This window comes from Mustela erminea, chromosome 17, assembly GCF_009829155.1.
Source record: "Mustela erminea isolate mMusErm1 chromosome 17, mMusErm1.Pri, whole genome shotgun sequence".
In the NCBI taxonomy this organism is placed as follows: domain Eukaryota; kingdom Metazoa; phylum Chordata; class Mammalia; order Carnivora; family Mustelidae; genus Mustela; species Mustela erminea.
The window spans coordinates 45,868,678-45,883,007 of NC_045630.1; the positions used below are offsets into that span (position 1 = coordinate 45,868,678).

The window sequence follows — 14,330 nt, forward strand, 5'->3', positions numbered from 1 at the left end:
ATCCTGGGTAAGCTTGTCGAAGAGCATTGGCACGTCATTTTATTTCCAACCTCCTCCACCCTAAGACAGAGTAATTATAACACAGAGGTATTCCTGTAAAAGCAACACTGCCAAGAGATGTTACCTTTTTAAAAATAATTCTACCAGAGGATGTAAACATATTTTCATTAAGAGGAAACGTGCAATAACTGAAAAACACTAGCACTCTTGGCTTCTGATATAAAATGTTTCCTCACAACAGTTTCCATTTTAGAATGGGGGGGTGTTGGTGGTGGAGGGGGGTGGAGGGGAGGGAAAAATAAGAATTATTAAAGTAGGTTGTTTAAGATACACCCTTGGGAACATTTGTTTATAGAAAGATTTCATTTCAAGCCTTAGACCAAGAACAGTGAAAGGTTGTGGAACTCGTCAACAGACTACCGTGCTCTGCCCAAACCAGCAGGAAACCTGGGATTCAACCTCGGGGTCTGCAGTGGTATCACAATTTCTTTGGATGGAGTTGACAGTCTTGGCGATTGCAGTGTATTTTTGGAAAAGAGCCTACTTTGGGTGCTCTTAAATTAGTCATAGCAAGTCTGTCTGTTTTTAAATTGACTTTTTTTTTTTTTTTTTAAACAGTACATGTTGACAGCAGAGAAACTAGAAGGAAAGTTAGATTTCAGATTGGTGAACTGGGAGAAAAAAGTTTATTAATGTGCCCTGTTTTCCCACTCAAGATGCTATAAATACAGACTCTCTCTCCACAGTTCCTCACACAACAGATGGTTGTTTTTACAAACTCCATGGTGATTATGTTGCTTTTTTGTTATCTTGTTTGGTCACTTTCCCACTCAATAGATTTCCAGTTGTAGCCTTGGCCCCTCAGGGTTATCTCGAATAAAATCTGCAGATTTTATTTAAGTGGTTTCCTATGTGTTTTTCTCCCAGGCCTGCCCTCAATTGTGCTTTTCAGTCATTTTATTTACCCCAGTCCTGCCATCCCTGTTCCCTTAACTTGATTACATTTCCTATCCCAGTAACACCTAGTTAGGATAATTTCTTCTAGAAGCAACTTACCCCTTCCCTCTTTTCTGTTTTGCTGCCTCGTCATTACCCCAAGTTAACATCCCTTTTTCCTAAAGAAATATTTCCTGGACTCTGAGCAAGCATGGAACCATCCGATTGCCTGTCCTGTCTTCCAGGCAATGTCTTGCAGCACATGAAGTAAAGAAGAGAGAGCTTTAAGTCAGAGGAAGCATCAGCAGCCCCAGATAGGGACAGACGTGAAGCAAACAGCAGCATGTGTGTCATGAAGGAATAAAACGCAGGGAATTCTGAGTTCTCGCCTTTCGATCTCCCTAAACTCCAAGCTTGATCCTCCTGAGAAAATCCTGACAACTTATCACTTCTGGGCCTCACTTTAAATATCTTTAAAAATAAAAGCTATCTATCCATACCTTTCACTTGTAGTCTGCGGTGGATGGAGGAAAAGAAAAAGACAGTTGATCAAAGTAGACTTTGAGTTCTTTTTGAATGACCCTATAGTTATTATGTTTGTGGGGCTTGAAATGTTCAAGGAAAAGTTACCTTTGAAAATAAAACAGGCTCGGGACGCCTGGGTGGCTCAGCTGGTTAAGCGGCTGCCTTCGGCTCGGGTCATGATCCCAGCGTCCTGGGATCGAGTCCCGCATCGGGCTTCTTGCTCAGCCGGGAGCCTGCTTCTCCCTCTGCCTACCACTCTGTCTGCCTGTGCTCACTCTCGCTCCTCTCTATCTCTGACAAATAAATAAATAAAATCTTTAAAAAAAAAAAGAAAAGAAAAGAAAACAGGCTAGCTGGATCCTGCAACTGGCAGCATTTGCTAACCCCACTACCGGTCAAGACCCTAAGATTCACCAGAGACCCACCAGTGGCGTGATGGTTGGAAATATCTCTACACCAAGACTATCATTCTGGATAAAGACATATCATCCCCAACAGTAAGACCTATAATCAGAAAGTATTCCAGGTCCAGAGAAAAACCCATGAAAAAGCCTTTGAACAAGGTATTTGTGGCCTCTAGACTGTGAGGAAAGCTCATGGAAACATCTTTCAGCCTGTGCTGTAATCTTTACACAACACCCTGTTTCCCAGAGAGGACATGACGATTCATGACTTTATTGCAGTTACCTGCCTGGGGCATGGTACGGGATCTACCACACTTCATGACCTATCCCAAACACACCGCAGAAATAGCCTCGTGTACTTTTCTTCACCGGAATCTACACTCAGTCTCTTTCCTCCTCCACCAATGTGTATATTTTTTAAGATTTTATTGATTGGTTGATTTCGAGAGAGAGGGCAGGAGAGGGGTGGAGAGGGAGAGAAAAAATCTTCCAGCAGACTCCACACCTAGCACAGAGCCTGATACGGGCCTCAGTCTTGCAACCCTGAGATCATAGCCTGAGCCAGAATCAAGAGTCAGATCTTAACTGACTGAAACATCCAGGTGCCCTCCAATATTTTTCAACCTAAAACAGTTTTATTGGTCTTCGATACATGTACTTTTTCTGCTTGTGAAAACTGCTGTTGAATATGTATATATTAGACAAAGAGGACAGAACTGATCACTTCTTTTTCTAACTGCTCTTTGGAAAAGGTGTGACTTGATTGAAAAGCTACCTTGTGGGTAACCATATAAGATTCTGGGGGTTTGACTAAACTCATTGTAGGATACAGATTTCTCTGAATTTTAAGCCCAGAGTTGTTTCCTCTCTTGTGAATTATATGATAACTGGGTGGAATTTTTTTCACTTAAAATTAATTCAGGAAGGGGCACCTGGGTGGTTCAGGGGGTTAAGCCGCTGCCTTCAGCTCAGGTCATGATCTCAGGGTCCTGGGATCGAGCCCTGCGTGGGACTCTCTGCTCAGCGGGAAGCCTGCTTCCTCCTCTCTTCCTGCCTCTCTGTCTGCTTGTGATCTCTCTCTGTGAAATAAATAAATAAAATCTTTAAAAAAATAATTAATTCAGGAACCACCACCAAAAGGCTTTGTTCTTTTTTCTTTTCTTTCTTTCCTTCTTTCTTTCTTTCTTTCTTTCTTTTTTTTTTTTTTTTTTTTTTTTGGAATTTTCAGTCGTGGACCAGAGACACTGACACCTTCATAGACCATCACTCTTCTCCACGACTTCCGTCGACTTTACAGTTCTCTCGCATTATCTGTTATGATCCTATTGACATAGACAAAAAAAATTCAGCTGAGGATCCAGAGATCATGGAGAAGGAACAGTCAGGCTGACCAATGTAGGGGTAAGTAAGTACAGCTCTTGGAGCTTCGCAGCGCTGTGGTGAGAAGGGCGGGGGAGGGAAATTAGCACCTCCCACTGCATTCAGGAACATTTCCTGAAAGAGGTGGAGTTTGGAAGACTTGGTGCTAATTCAAAAATGTGTAATGCCAGCTTTTTTCTGCCTTACTTTATTTATCCAGCTGCGAAACAAAATTAGTCTTGCCGTGCTAAAGAACGCGGCGCCGGTGAGTTGCATCCTCGGTTCAGAAGGGTGACACGGCCAGCAGCCTCCCTCCTTCGGACTCTCAAGGGAAGGAAATTTTAATTCTGTCTAGGCTCACCCTGTAAAATGGGGAAGTCGTTGGGTCCATAGGGCTTTTTCCCCACTTTCTCCTCTCGGCTTCTCCCTGCTGCTCTGAAGATACAACTGTGGTGCGTGGACTATGTCTAGAAATCGGCTTCCAACGGGAGAGCCCAGAAGTAGAGCGAGAAGAGGGGGTTCTCCCAGGATGGAGAAGACTCCAACGGCAAGGCTTCCCGGCTAAGAGAGCGCTCGTTAGATCTTGTTTGAAATTGTCTCCCTCCCCACTGGAAATATACTTGATCTTCATTTTCTTGCTTCCTCCTGACCCCCCACCCCAGCCCTCTCCCTCAGCCTTATTTTTCTTTCTCTGCCTACTTTTCCTTTCCCTTTTTACCTCTATGCCTTTACTGTGCCAGTGGCCCCCTTGAGAATTTACTAAAAGTGATCATCATCCTCAGAAAATGTCAGAGCAAAAGATCTATCTTGGGGAGCGCCCGGCTGGCTCAGTCAGGAGCACATGGGGCTCCTGATCTCAGGGTTGTGGTGTGAGCCCCATGCTGGGGGTAGTTTACTCAAAAAAAAAAAAAAAAAAAGCAATGCTTTATTATATATATACATATATATGTATATATATAATGTTTAAGCATTAACCACGTGCTGAGCACTGGGTACTATCGGAGAGGCAAAGACGACAAAGATCAGTCTCTTCTCTTTACAAGTTTTCTAAAAGACGAGAAGCTACAACCCATTCTGTCACAGAAGGGGTTGTTAGTTAAGTAGAGGCAAGAGGAGTGTGTTAGGGGAGCGGCGGGAGGAAGGGGCGAGGAGCCCACCAGGCCCTGGAAGAAGCAGGAGCGGATTTGTAGGGAAGCATTCTGTCTGGGATGCTTGTCCTGTTCCCCGGCCCACGCCGCCACCGCTGACTTTAGCGCCGACTCTAGGTCTCAGCTCAGGTGTCGCCTGCCCTGGGCTGGTGACCTCCTCTGTCTCCATGGCGGCCAGCACCGACCCAACCTGCTCACTTTCTCCGTCTGTTCCACCATTCAGGCTGAGTCCTTGAGGGGAGAGCCCAGGTCTCAGGCACCCTCACAGCCCAGCACCCGGGGCCATCCCTTCGCCAGGAGTTGCTCAGTAAGTGCTCATGGGCCACCAGACCAGCAAGGCCAAGGAGGGGCACCTGGCTCAGAGATGCAGACGGCAGTGGGAGGTGTGGGGTGCCCAAAGCTTGGGCCCTCCCCCTCGCGGCCTCCAGCTCCATCCCCTTGCCTCTTTGGGTCCGTAGCCTCCCACCTCTCCATCCTGCCGGTCAACCTCTTTGGTCTCACCCATCCTGAGAAAACCCCCCTCCAACCATCAGCCTATCCTTTCCTTCTCTTCAGTATCAGACTTCAAAAAATAATGGTTTCTATTTGCCGCCTACCCTTGCCCAGCTTCCACTTGCTTTCCAATCTCCCGAATGTGTCTGCTGTCCCCAGCAGTGGCTCTTCGAGGCATTGTCCCTCCCACCATTCCCGAGTCCTCCTCAAGCCCAGCTTGAACAAGACCATTTTAGGCAAACATCCCCGGCCTCCAAAGCAGGCTTAGCTGTCCCTTTCCGGTACCTTCCCCTGAAACGCTGGCCTCTTGTGGCTTCCATGAGTCTCCCTATATCTCTCTGACCAGTTTTTGTCTCTTTCGGGGCTTCTGTTCCACTAGCTCTAAAGAAAGGGTTCTAGCCTTGCCTCGGGCTTCTGTCTCTGGGTTATGGTCCCTCAGTGCAGTCCCCATGAGGGGCCTCATTCTCTCCAAGGCTTTGTTCACTACCCAAATGTTCAAGACCCCAAACCTTTTTTTCTGACCCTAAAATTTCCCCTGACCTCTGGATCCCTGTCTCCAGTTTCCTACAGAACTTCTCCTCCTGGGGCACCTGGGTGGCTCTGTGGGTTAAAGCCTCCGCTTTCAGCTCAGGTCATGATCCCAGAGTCATGGGATTGAGTCCCGCATCAGGCTCTTTGCTCAGCAGGGAGCCTGCCTCCTCCTCTCTCTCTCTCTCTCTCTCTCTCTCTGCCTGCCTCTCTGCCTACTTGTGATACATGAATGTGCTCAGAACCCCTCTATCTCGGAATATACAACTTGAACTCATTACCTTTCCCTGCGACCCGAGCCAAATCCTTCCCACTTCCAGCTGAGGGCATCGCCTCAGTCATCCCTGGCAATCCTCCCTCCCCACTCTCCAAGCACAGTGGGTCACCATGATCTGTTGTGTCGAATCTCTAGAATAGCAACCCCCAACCCCTCTCCATGGCTGTCCCCAAGGCTCTCACTGTCTCTGGCCAGGACTATTGCAATGGCCTTCTACTTTCTTTCCCAGGATCCGGGCATGCCAGCCCATCTCCCCATGGCCACAAGGAAACCTTCTGAAACACATCCTTGAGTGGGTCCCTCCTCTGTTCCAGAGTATCCAACGACTGGTTTCTCGGCTGCTTCCGCGAGAAGATCCAAACTTTAACCTGAAAAACCTGTGAAGGGCAAGGTTTAAGGGCCACATCACCCTCCAGTGTTCTTTGTTTTGATTAGTGGCCCTTTCCTGGCTAGCCCCTTTTCAGTCTGAGCTCTAGCCTCGTAAGCCCTGACCCCTCGGTCACACCCAGCACTGCCAGGACACCAGCCTTTGGCTCACATGACTCTCTCAGCCTGGAACGTCTCCTCCGTTCCACGGAATTCCTTGAAAGCAAACACTGAGTCCGTCACCTTCACACACCCTCTGTCTCCTAGCTTTGTGCCTGGCCCATCACAGGGACCTCCTGAATATTGAATGAAGGACTCCCGGTTCTCAAATGTCACTTCTCCGCTGCTTCTCCTGACCACTGCCCACCTCCCATCCCAGTGAGATATGCTTGTCCCTTTTAGGTCCTTCCCTAAACAAATATTTCACAAGTTCCTGCTTCGTTCCAGGCACTATGCTGAGAGGGATGGATAGGAAAACCTTCAGACTAGGGTAAGAGACCATCAAGTAAACAATTATAATACTGTGAGAAATGCCGTGATGGGGATCCTCTGTCATATACCTTTCCTGTAGAGAAATTAACATGGAAAGCCAAACCATGACCATCATGGTGTCTGGGCAGAGTGGGGAAGGGGGGTTGGATAAACTGCCTGCTCCATAATATCCCAGTCCATTCAGGCTGCTGTAACAATGTGCCACAGACTGTGTGCTTATCAATCACGGAAATCTATTTCTTACCGTCCTGAAGGCTGGGAACCCCAAGGGCAAGGCACCAGGATGGTTGAATTCTGATGAGAGCCTTTCTTGGTTCATAGCTGACAGTCCTCTCTCTGTGTTCTCCCATAGTGGAAGGAGTGAGGAAAAGTAGGGTCACTTTTATGAGAACACTAATCCCATTCTGGAAGGTTCCAGCCTCAGGACCTAAGCACCTTCCAAAGGCCTGACTTCCTAATACCATCATCTTTGGGGATTAAGATTTCAACATTCAACAAATGCTGGGGTGCCAACATTTGGACCATAGCCCGTGTTAACTACATGGGCCCATGGCACTGGAGGGCTGCCCCTCCCACAGGCCAGAGAGCCCCTTTCCCGAACATCAGTGGGCCAGTCACTCCCAACACCTTGTTTATCTAGTCGCCTCCTTCTCTTTCCTACTGACCATCTGCAGAGACATTCTTTTTAGCTGTCTTAAAACAGTCTCATAGGTTCTATGCAAACTTGCCACCTTACCCTAGTTCTGTGCAGAGCAGACGAGGAAGAAGAGTGTCCATCCATTTATAGCTTCTGAATGCCCTGTTTTCTCTTAGAGCCATTTGTGTCCTTGGAACGGGGACCTTAGTTTCCCTTGCCGAGCAGAGTGCGTTATACACCACAGACCAGCATGTTTGGTTGGACAAATTGTCATCTTTTCCTCTCTTCAGACCCCATTCTTTGCGGCAACTGGCCAGCCTCTACAGCCTCCCGTTGGAGACTCTCAGGGTGAGTGGTGCTTCGAAGTAATGTAGATCAACCATTCCTTGTGCGTGGCTCTCCTCCGTGACCTGCACTGAGTGCCGCTCTGGCCCGGATTCCAATGCCCTGACCCCCAACCTCCCTCCCACAGCAGCCTGCTTCCCCTCTGACTGTCAGAGTGGGTATTCCCAGAGCCTTTCCCAGCCCTGCTCTCTGGAGAACACAGCACGACTCCACTCCTGCCTCCCCAGATCAGCCCTCTGGGAACCCAGGACAACTCTCCAGCCTCCTGAGGGGTCTCTGGCTGAGCTCAACCCAGCCCCACTCCTGGCCCCTCCCGCACATGATGGATTTCAAGCAGCTTCACCATCTTGCCCCGCCGCCCTTGCTCTAAATAGGAGGGGAAGTCACTGTACCGGACAGAACGGGGCTTTCTCTTTCAAGCTCTTGATCCAAAGAGAAAATCGATCAGAAGTGTCATACGAGCAAAAAAAGCAAAAACATTGCACCTAAGGTTTGAAAGTAGGCTACTGGTTGCATCGCTGCTCCAAACACCCAACCACCCACTCTACCCACAACACATCCCAATGTAACTAGGAAGGCAGACGGCTGTGTGCTAAAAATGTTCTCTTTAAAAAGATGCAAGCGTTCCTGCTAGAAATCCATATTTTTTTAAGGATTTTATATATTTATTTATTTATTTGACATTGAGAGAGACAGAGAGTGGGAACACAAGCAGGGGAAGTGGGAGAGGGAGAAGCAGGCTTCCTGCCAAGCAGGGAGCCCGAAGCGGGGCTCCATCCCAGGACCCTGAGATCACGACCTGAGCCAAAGGCAGATACTCAATGACTGAGCCACCCAGGCACCCTGAAATCCATATTTTCAGGTTTTCTTTGAGTTCACTGGAATTAAGGATGGGGCCAGCTCCGTGGTGCATTCGTCCCCCCAAATGCAATGCTGTCTCCGCTTCCCAGCCTAGTGGGGCCGGCGCTGCTCTGAGCCAGCTCCAAAAAATAGTAAGGAGTGAGGCCTCCGGGCTACCCCGTCCTTCCTGTCCCCCGTTTCCCACTGTCCTCAGTACCTCTTCCTTTCACTTTCAAGAACTAAACCACGCCAGCTCCAGCTCTGCGTAGTTCTCTTTGGCACATCTCCAACGAAGACCTCCAAGAGGGTAGAAGCTCTGTTGTTGCATCCTGTAGCCCCGACCTCCCCTTCAACAACCATTCTTCAGAAAATAGCAAGTCACCTACGTTCTCCTATGATATCAGTACCTTATTTTCCCAGGGATATTTGCATCTTAAGTCCTATTTCTAATGACCGTCTCCAGTTAAGGGGATTATGAGCATCAGCTACGAGGGGAACGTGGTAAGAGGCGCAACCTTCATTCTGGGGCTTCTGTGTTGTCACTGATAAACTCAGTGGGGAGTGTTTGATTTCGGGCTCTGGCATCTCTGAGACGCTGATTCGCTGATTCGTCCGGTGTTAATAAAACCTCCTTGCATTAGTCACTTCTCCAGGAAAACACAACCAATAGAATGCACCTGGAGGGAAAGGCGTGTTACAAGGAATTGGCTTCTGGGGTGCCTGGGTGGCTCAGTTGTTCATCGTCTGCCTTCAGCCCAGGTCATGGTCCCAGGGTCTTGGAACTGAGCCCCGCATTGAGCCACGCATCGAGCCCCACATCGGGCTCCCTGCTCAGCAGGAAGCCTGCTTCTCCCTCTCCTACTCCCCCTGCTCGTGTTCCCCTCTCTCGCTGTGTCTCTTTCTGTCAAATAAATAAATCTTTAAAAACAAACAAAAAACCCCAAGGAATTGGCTCCAGACTGTGGAGCCTGACAAGTCCCAAGATGTGCAGGTGGAGTTGGTGAGCCAGAGACCCAAGAGAGCTGGGGGGTTGTTCCAATCCAAGTCTGAGGGCCTGAGAACCAGGAGCACTGAGGGGAGAGTCCAGTTCAAAAGCCAGCAGGCTCAAGGCTCAGGGAAAGCCGATGTTTTAGTTTGGGTCTAAAGGCAGGAAAACATCAATGTCCCAATCTGAAGGTAGTCAGGAAGCAGGAATCCTGTCTTGCTCAGAAGGTCAGTTTTTATGTACTGTTCAGGCCATCAACTGATTGGACAGGGCCCACCCACATTGGCTTTACTCAGTCTTCAAATTTAAATGCTAATCTCATCCAGAAACACCTTCACAAACACAGCTAGAATAATGGTTGCCCAAGCATCTGGGCGTCCCATGACCCCGTCAAACCGACAAAAAAATTAATCATGAAAGTAGATGATGGATCAGGTTTGAGGTTTGAGAGTCTGGGGTGGCTGTGAAGGGCATAAAGAGGTGGACGGAGCCCCCAGAGGCTGTGAAGGAGCTTCCCTGCGATACTCAGGCGAGTCCCCTGAGGCTGCTATCCCCCTAGTGGGGGCAGTGAGTTCAGTGTGCTGGGGAGGACGCAGGCGAGGGCCTTTCCGGCAGCGAGTGGGTGGAGACAGGCCACAGGACGGTGGCAGTGAGGTTAGCGGTGAGGTAATCAGCATTAGAACACTTAGGACGCAGGATCAATAAGACTCAGTGGTTTTCTTTATGACTAATGCATGGAGACCGAGAAAATCTATGTGCGATTGATTGAAATGTGCATGTATTTCACGTGTTCATTAGGTCAACACCACGTTGAACTTGTTTCGTAGAAGAACCTAGTCTTGTCCTGATGGTCTTTCTTCTCCTCCTCCTCTCTACATTCCTACGATTGGATGGTTCTTGTCAGGCTGCCTGCACCGTTAGCGCTAACTTTGCCGAACCCATCTTGTCTTCCCTTAGACAGACCTGAGCGCTCAAAGAGCAAGGACCACACTTCATATGTCTCCAGATGCCCCCCCGCCCCACGTTGTATGCCCTGGGGCACCTTCTGCCTCTCAGGTGGTCTGTAAACAGGAATGGTTCATTAGTTGACTGGTGCGTATCAGAGGTGATGAGTTAAAAGTCCTTCACTTAAAAAAAAATAATAATAATAGGGATGCCTGGGTGGCTCAGACATTAAGCATCTGCCTTGGGCTCAGGTCATGATCCCTGGGTCATGGGATCGAGCCCCACATCGGGCTCCATGCTCAGTGGGGAGCCTGCTTCTCCCTCTCCCTCTGCTCCCCCTGCTTGTGCTCTCTCACTCTCTCTGTCAAATAAATAAATAAAACCTTTAAAATATTAAAAAATAAAAATAATAAATAATAATGACCTTTTTATTTTGGAATACCATTAGACTTACAGAAAAGCTTTGGGGATAATGCAGAGGCTCCTTGTGGACTCCTCACCTGCACATTTTGCAATCAGTGATAGAATAAACCTAGGCCTGGAGTCAGTGAGCCCTTGGACACGTCACATCTCCCAGCTGGCCCCAGTTCTGTCACTGGTGAAAGAGGTTACAAGTGTGTGCTCTGCCCCAGGCCGTCCCCGTGTCACTGGAATGAAGTCACTGGGATGAGGCCAGCCTGTGGGGTGGTCTGTGGGTCCAGCCTGCTGTCCCCAGAGCCCGCTGCCTCCCCCCACCCCCTGGGACCTTGGGCTCCTGGCAGCCAGCGGGCGGCACCCAGGGTGTGTCCTCACCTCCCCGTCTGAGCTGCCACCATGTCTTTCGTCAGCACAGCCCAGGGCTAACATAGGCTCCAGCACACAGGAAGGTGGACAAACACTATTTGATGAAAGGAAGAGAGAATATTACCTGGGGGCCGTGCAGTGCTCAACAGTTTCCGGGAGGCGGGGGGGACACAGGGCAAAGCATGATGGAGAAGTCAAATGCCGGTCAGGGGCAGACGGGGTCTGGTGACCCTGTCTCCGGGGCATGCCTCCCACTGTGTGCAGAGGTCCAGTGACAGTGTTGGGTGTCAGAAAGTCCCCTTCTCAAACGGGCCTCTAGCCAGTATGGTGACGAGAGCGCCAGGCTGCTGTAATCAAATCTGACCCTGGAAACCAAGGGTTTTTTCCCCAATGGCACAAGCGGTAACCCGAGATCCCAGCCGCCCACCGGCTGTTCCGTTCCCCACTTTCCTCCTCCTGCTCCCCGATCCCACTGTAACTGGCTCCGGGGTAACTCACATCACCCCAGGCCCGAAAGAAGACCCATGAAGGCACAGGGACGGGGCACCACCCACCTAACCCCATCCCCGCCCCCCTTTCTCCAATTCCTAGGTCAAACCACAAGCTAGCACCCAGGGCTCCATCCCTTTCTGGCGGGGAGCCAGCTGTGGAATAGTCCAGCCCTTCCTCTCTCCACCCCAGAAAAGATCTTACTTTTCCCTCCTCTAAACTCTCCGGTTTCTGCTCTGCATTTTCCACTCATATCCTGCCCCATACATGGTGGTACATCTGACTCACAAGTGCTTGTTCCTCTTACCTAAATTCAAGGGTCTTTTTTTTTTTTTTTTTAAGATTATTTACTTATTTGACAGAAAGAGAGAGAGAGAGTGAGCAAGAGAGCACAAGCAGGGGGAGTGGCAGGCGGAGGGAGAGGGAGAAGCTGACTCTCCACTGAGCAGGGAGCCCGATGACTTGGGGACTCAGGGATCAGGATGCTTGACCCACTGAGCCCCCCAGGTGCCCCCCAGTGGTCTTTACGGGCAGAGCCAGACTGCAGTTGTCTAAGACCCCCGGTGGAGAGGACTGGGTGACTCCAGTGGGGAGGTCTTTGAGGCTACTTGCCGCGTCCTCCTCCGTCGGCTCCAGAGTCCCTTTCTCCCTGCTTCTCTCCTCCGCTGGCCTTCCTAGCACGTGTGTTTCTGCAAGGAATGTCGTTGAAAACCTGAGGAACTCCCAACACAAGGCCCAGGGCCTGAGAGCTGGCGTGGCCAGTCCCAGACATGGAATACTTCCACTAGAAAAGCCCCTCGAGCCCCGGCCTCCAGCTCCCGCGTGTTGCAGTCTCCTCCGGTGCACTCTGGAACGGTCTGTACCAGCCAAGGAGGGCTCCCGGCTGGTAGGCCAGGCTCTGCGCTCCAGCAACACAGGCTGACATGGATGGACGGGCGGTTCTTTCTGCTTCTTCCTACATCCCCCCCACACAGGCAGACACTAACAGCCTCTGGGCCAGGCCTGTTTCAGTGTGGGAGAAATTAGAGAAGTAAACGGTGTGTGTGTGTGTTGTACTGTCTTGAACTTGAACTGGAAGTATCAGTATAAACTCGCAATGTGTTTACGTTTTAAAATTTTCCCCAGCTTTGTCCACTGGAAAGGCCTAAAACCGATGACGTACCCAGTAATGGGCACTCCTGAGGCAGATCTTTTGGTCTCCAAAAACCTGACCCCACACAAAGCAATCAGAGACCCTCAGAAGAAATAGCTCATTGGGGCGCCTGGGTGGCTCAGTGGGTTAAGCCACTGCCTTCGGCTCAGGTCATGATCTCAGGGTCCTGGGATCGAGTCCCGCATCGGGCTCTCTGCTCAGCAGGGAGCCTGCTTCCTCCTCTCTCTCTCTGCCTGCCTCTCTGCCTACTTATGATCTCTCTCTGTCAGATAAATAAATAAAATCTTTAAAAAAAAAAAAAAAGAAATAGCTCATTTCGAGTCGTGGCAGGAAACATACAAGATGAGCCTGGACATCTAATCAGGCCCGAAAACGAAAGAAGCTTTTGGGGACCAAAGATGGTGTGGAGAAAGGACTCGGAAATTGACTTGGAGAGGCTCCCCCCGCCCCCCCCCACCCCGGCCAACAGTAGGAGCAACATGGTGTGCACAACAGCTGTGGGGGACTGAAGGCCGGCAAACATGCTTAAACCCACGAATGCATAAGGACACGAAGGGAACAGACCTTCCTGGCAGCATCCGGGAAGTTGGGGAATCAATTCATTATTTTGAAAACTGGTAAATATAAGGGAGGAGTCAAGCACTTTTTGAAGAAATGTGATTTTCCACTATCTGTGAAATAACGGGCATAAGTAAAGAAATCAGGGACTATGAACATCAAAAAAGAAAAGACAGCCAGACAGCCCGTGCTCCCTTCTGTGGAAGTACACACAGCTATTAGGTATTCTTTTTTTTTTTTTTTAAAGATTTTATTTATTTAATTTATAGACAGAGATCACAAGAAGGCAGAGAGGCAGGCAGAGAGAGGGGGGGAAGTAGGCTCCCTGCTGAGCAGAGAGCCTGATGCGGGGGGCTTGATCCCAGGACCCTGAGATTATAACCCGAGCTGAAGGCAGAGGCTTAACCCACTGAGCCACCCTGGCGCCCCCCTATTAGGTATTCTTACAAAAACAAACAAATCAGATCTAATCTGGTCTCTGACTTTACCAATTTACAGAAAATACAGGGACAATAACATGTGAAATGTCACTCTGGGAATGTAATCCACAAAATCCAGAGGATCTATAGGAAAATAACCCAGTTTCTCTAACAATTGACAAGGAAAAAAAAAAAAGAAAACTTGGAGGTACCTGCAGATTAGAAGAGATCTAGGAGACACATCCGCCAACTGGAACATCTAGAACTTATTTCTGTTCCAATTTGAGCAAAAACTCTACAAAATCATGAGACAGGGAAATGTGAGCATGAGATATTTGATTACACTAAGAAATTATTTTTTTGGCCTGATTATAGTAATAGGATTATATTTTTTGTTTTAAAGTCCTTACCTTGTAGAAAAAGATTCTTTTTTTAAAAAATTTTTTAAAGATTTTATTTACTTGACAGAGAGGGATACAGCAAGAGAGGGAACACAGCAGAGGAGTGGGAGAGGGAGAAGCAGGCTTCCCACTGAGCAGGGAGCCTGATGTGGGGCTCGATCCCAGGACCCCAGGATCATGACCTGAGCTGAAGGCAGACACTTAACGACTGAGCCACCCAGGCGCCCCGAAAACACTCTGATGTACTT

At 49.1% G+C, this 14,330-nt stretch overlaps 1 long non-coding RNA gene across 1 annotated transcript; it reads right to left on the reverse strand.

The window, feature by feature from the left end:
* Positions 1-5,601: 5,601 nt before the first annotated feature.
* LOC116576732 lies at positions 5,602-8,043 on the reverse strand. The gene is made up of 3 exons (XR_004280263.1): positions 7,902-8,043; positions 6,772-6,863; positions 5,602-6,046 (listed from the first exon to the last, which is right to left on the reverse strand). It is a non-coding gene; the product is annotated as an uncharacterized LOC116576732 (long non-coding RNA).
* Between the last annotated feature and the right edge of the window lie 6,287 nt (positions 8,044-14,330).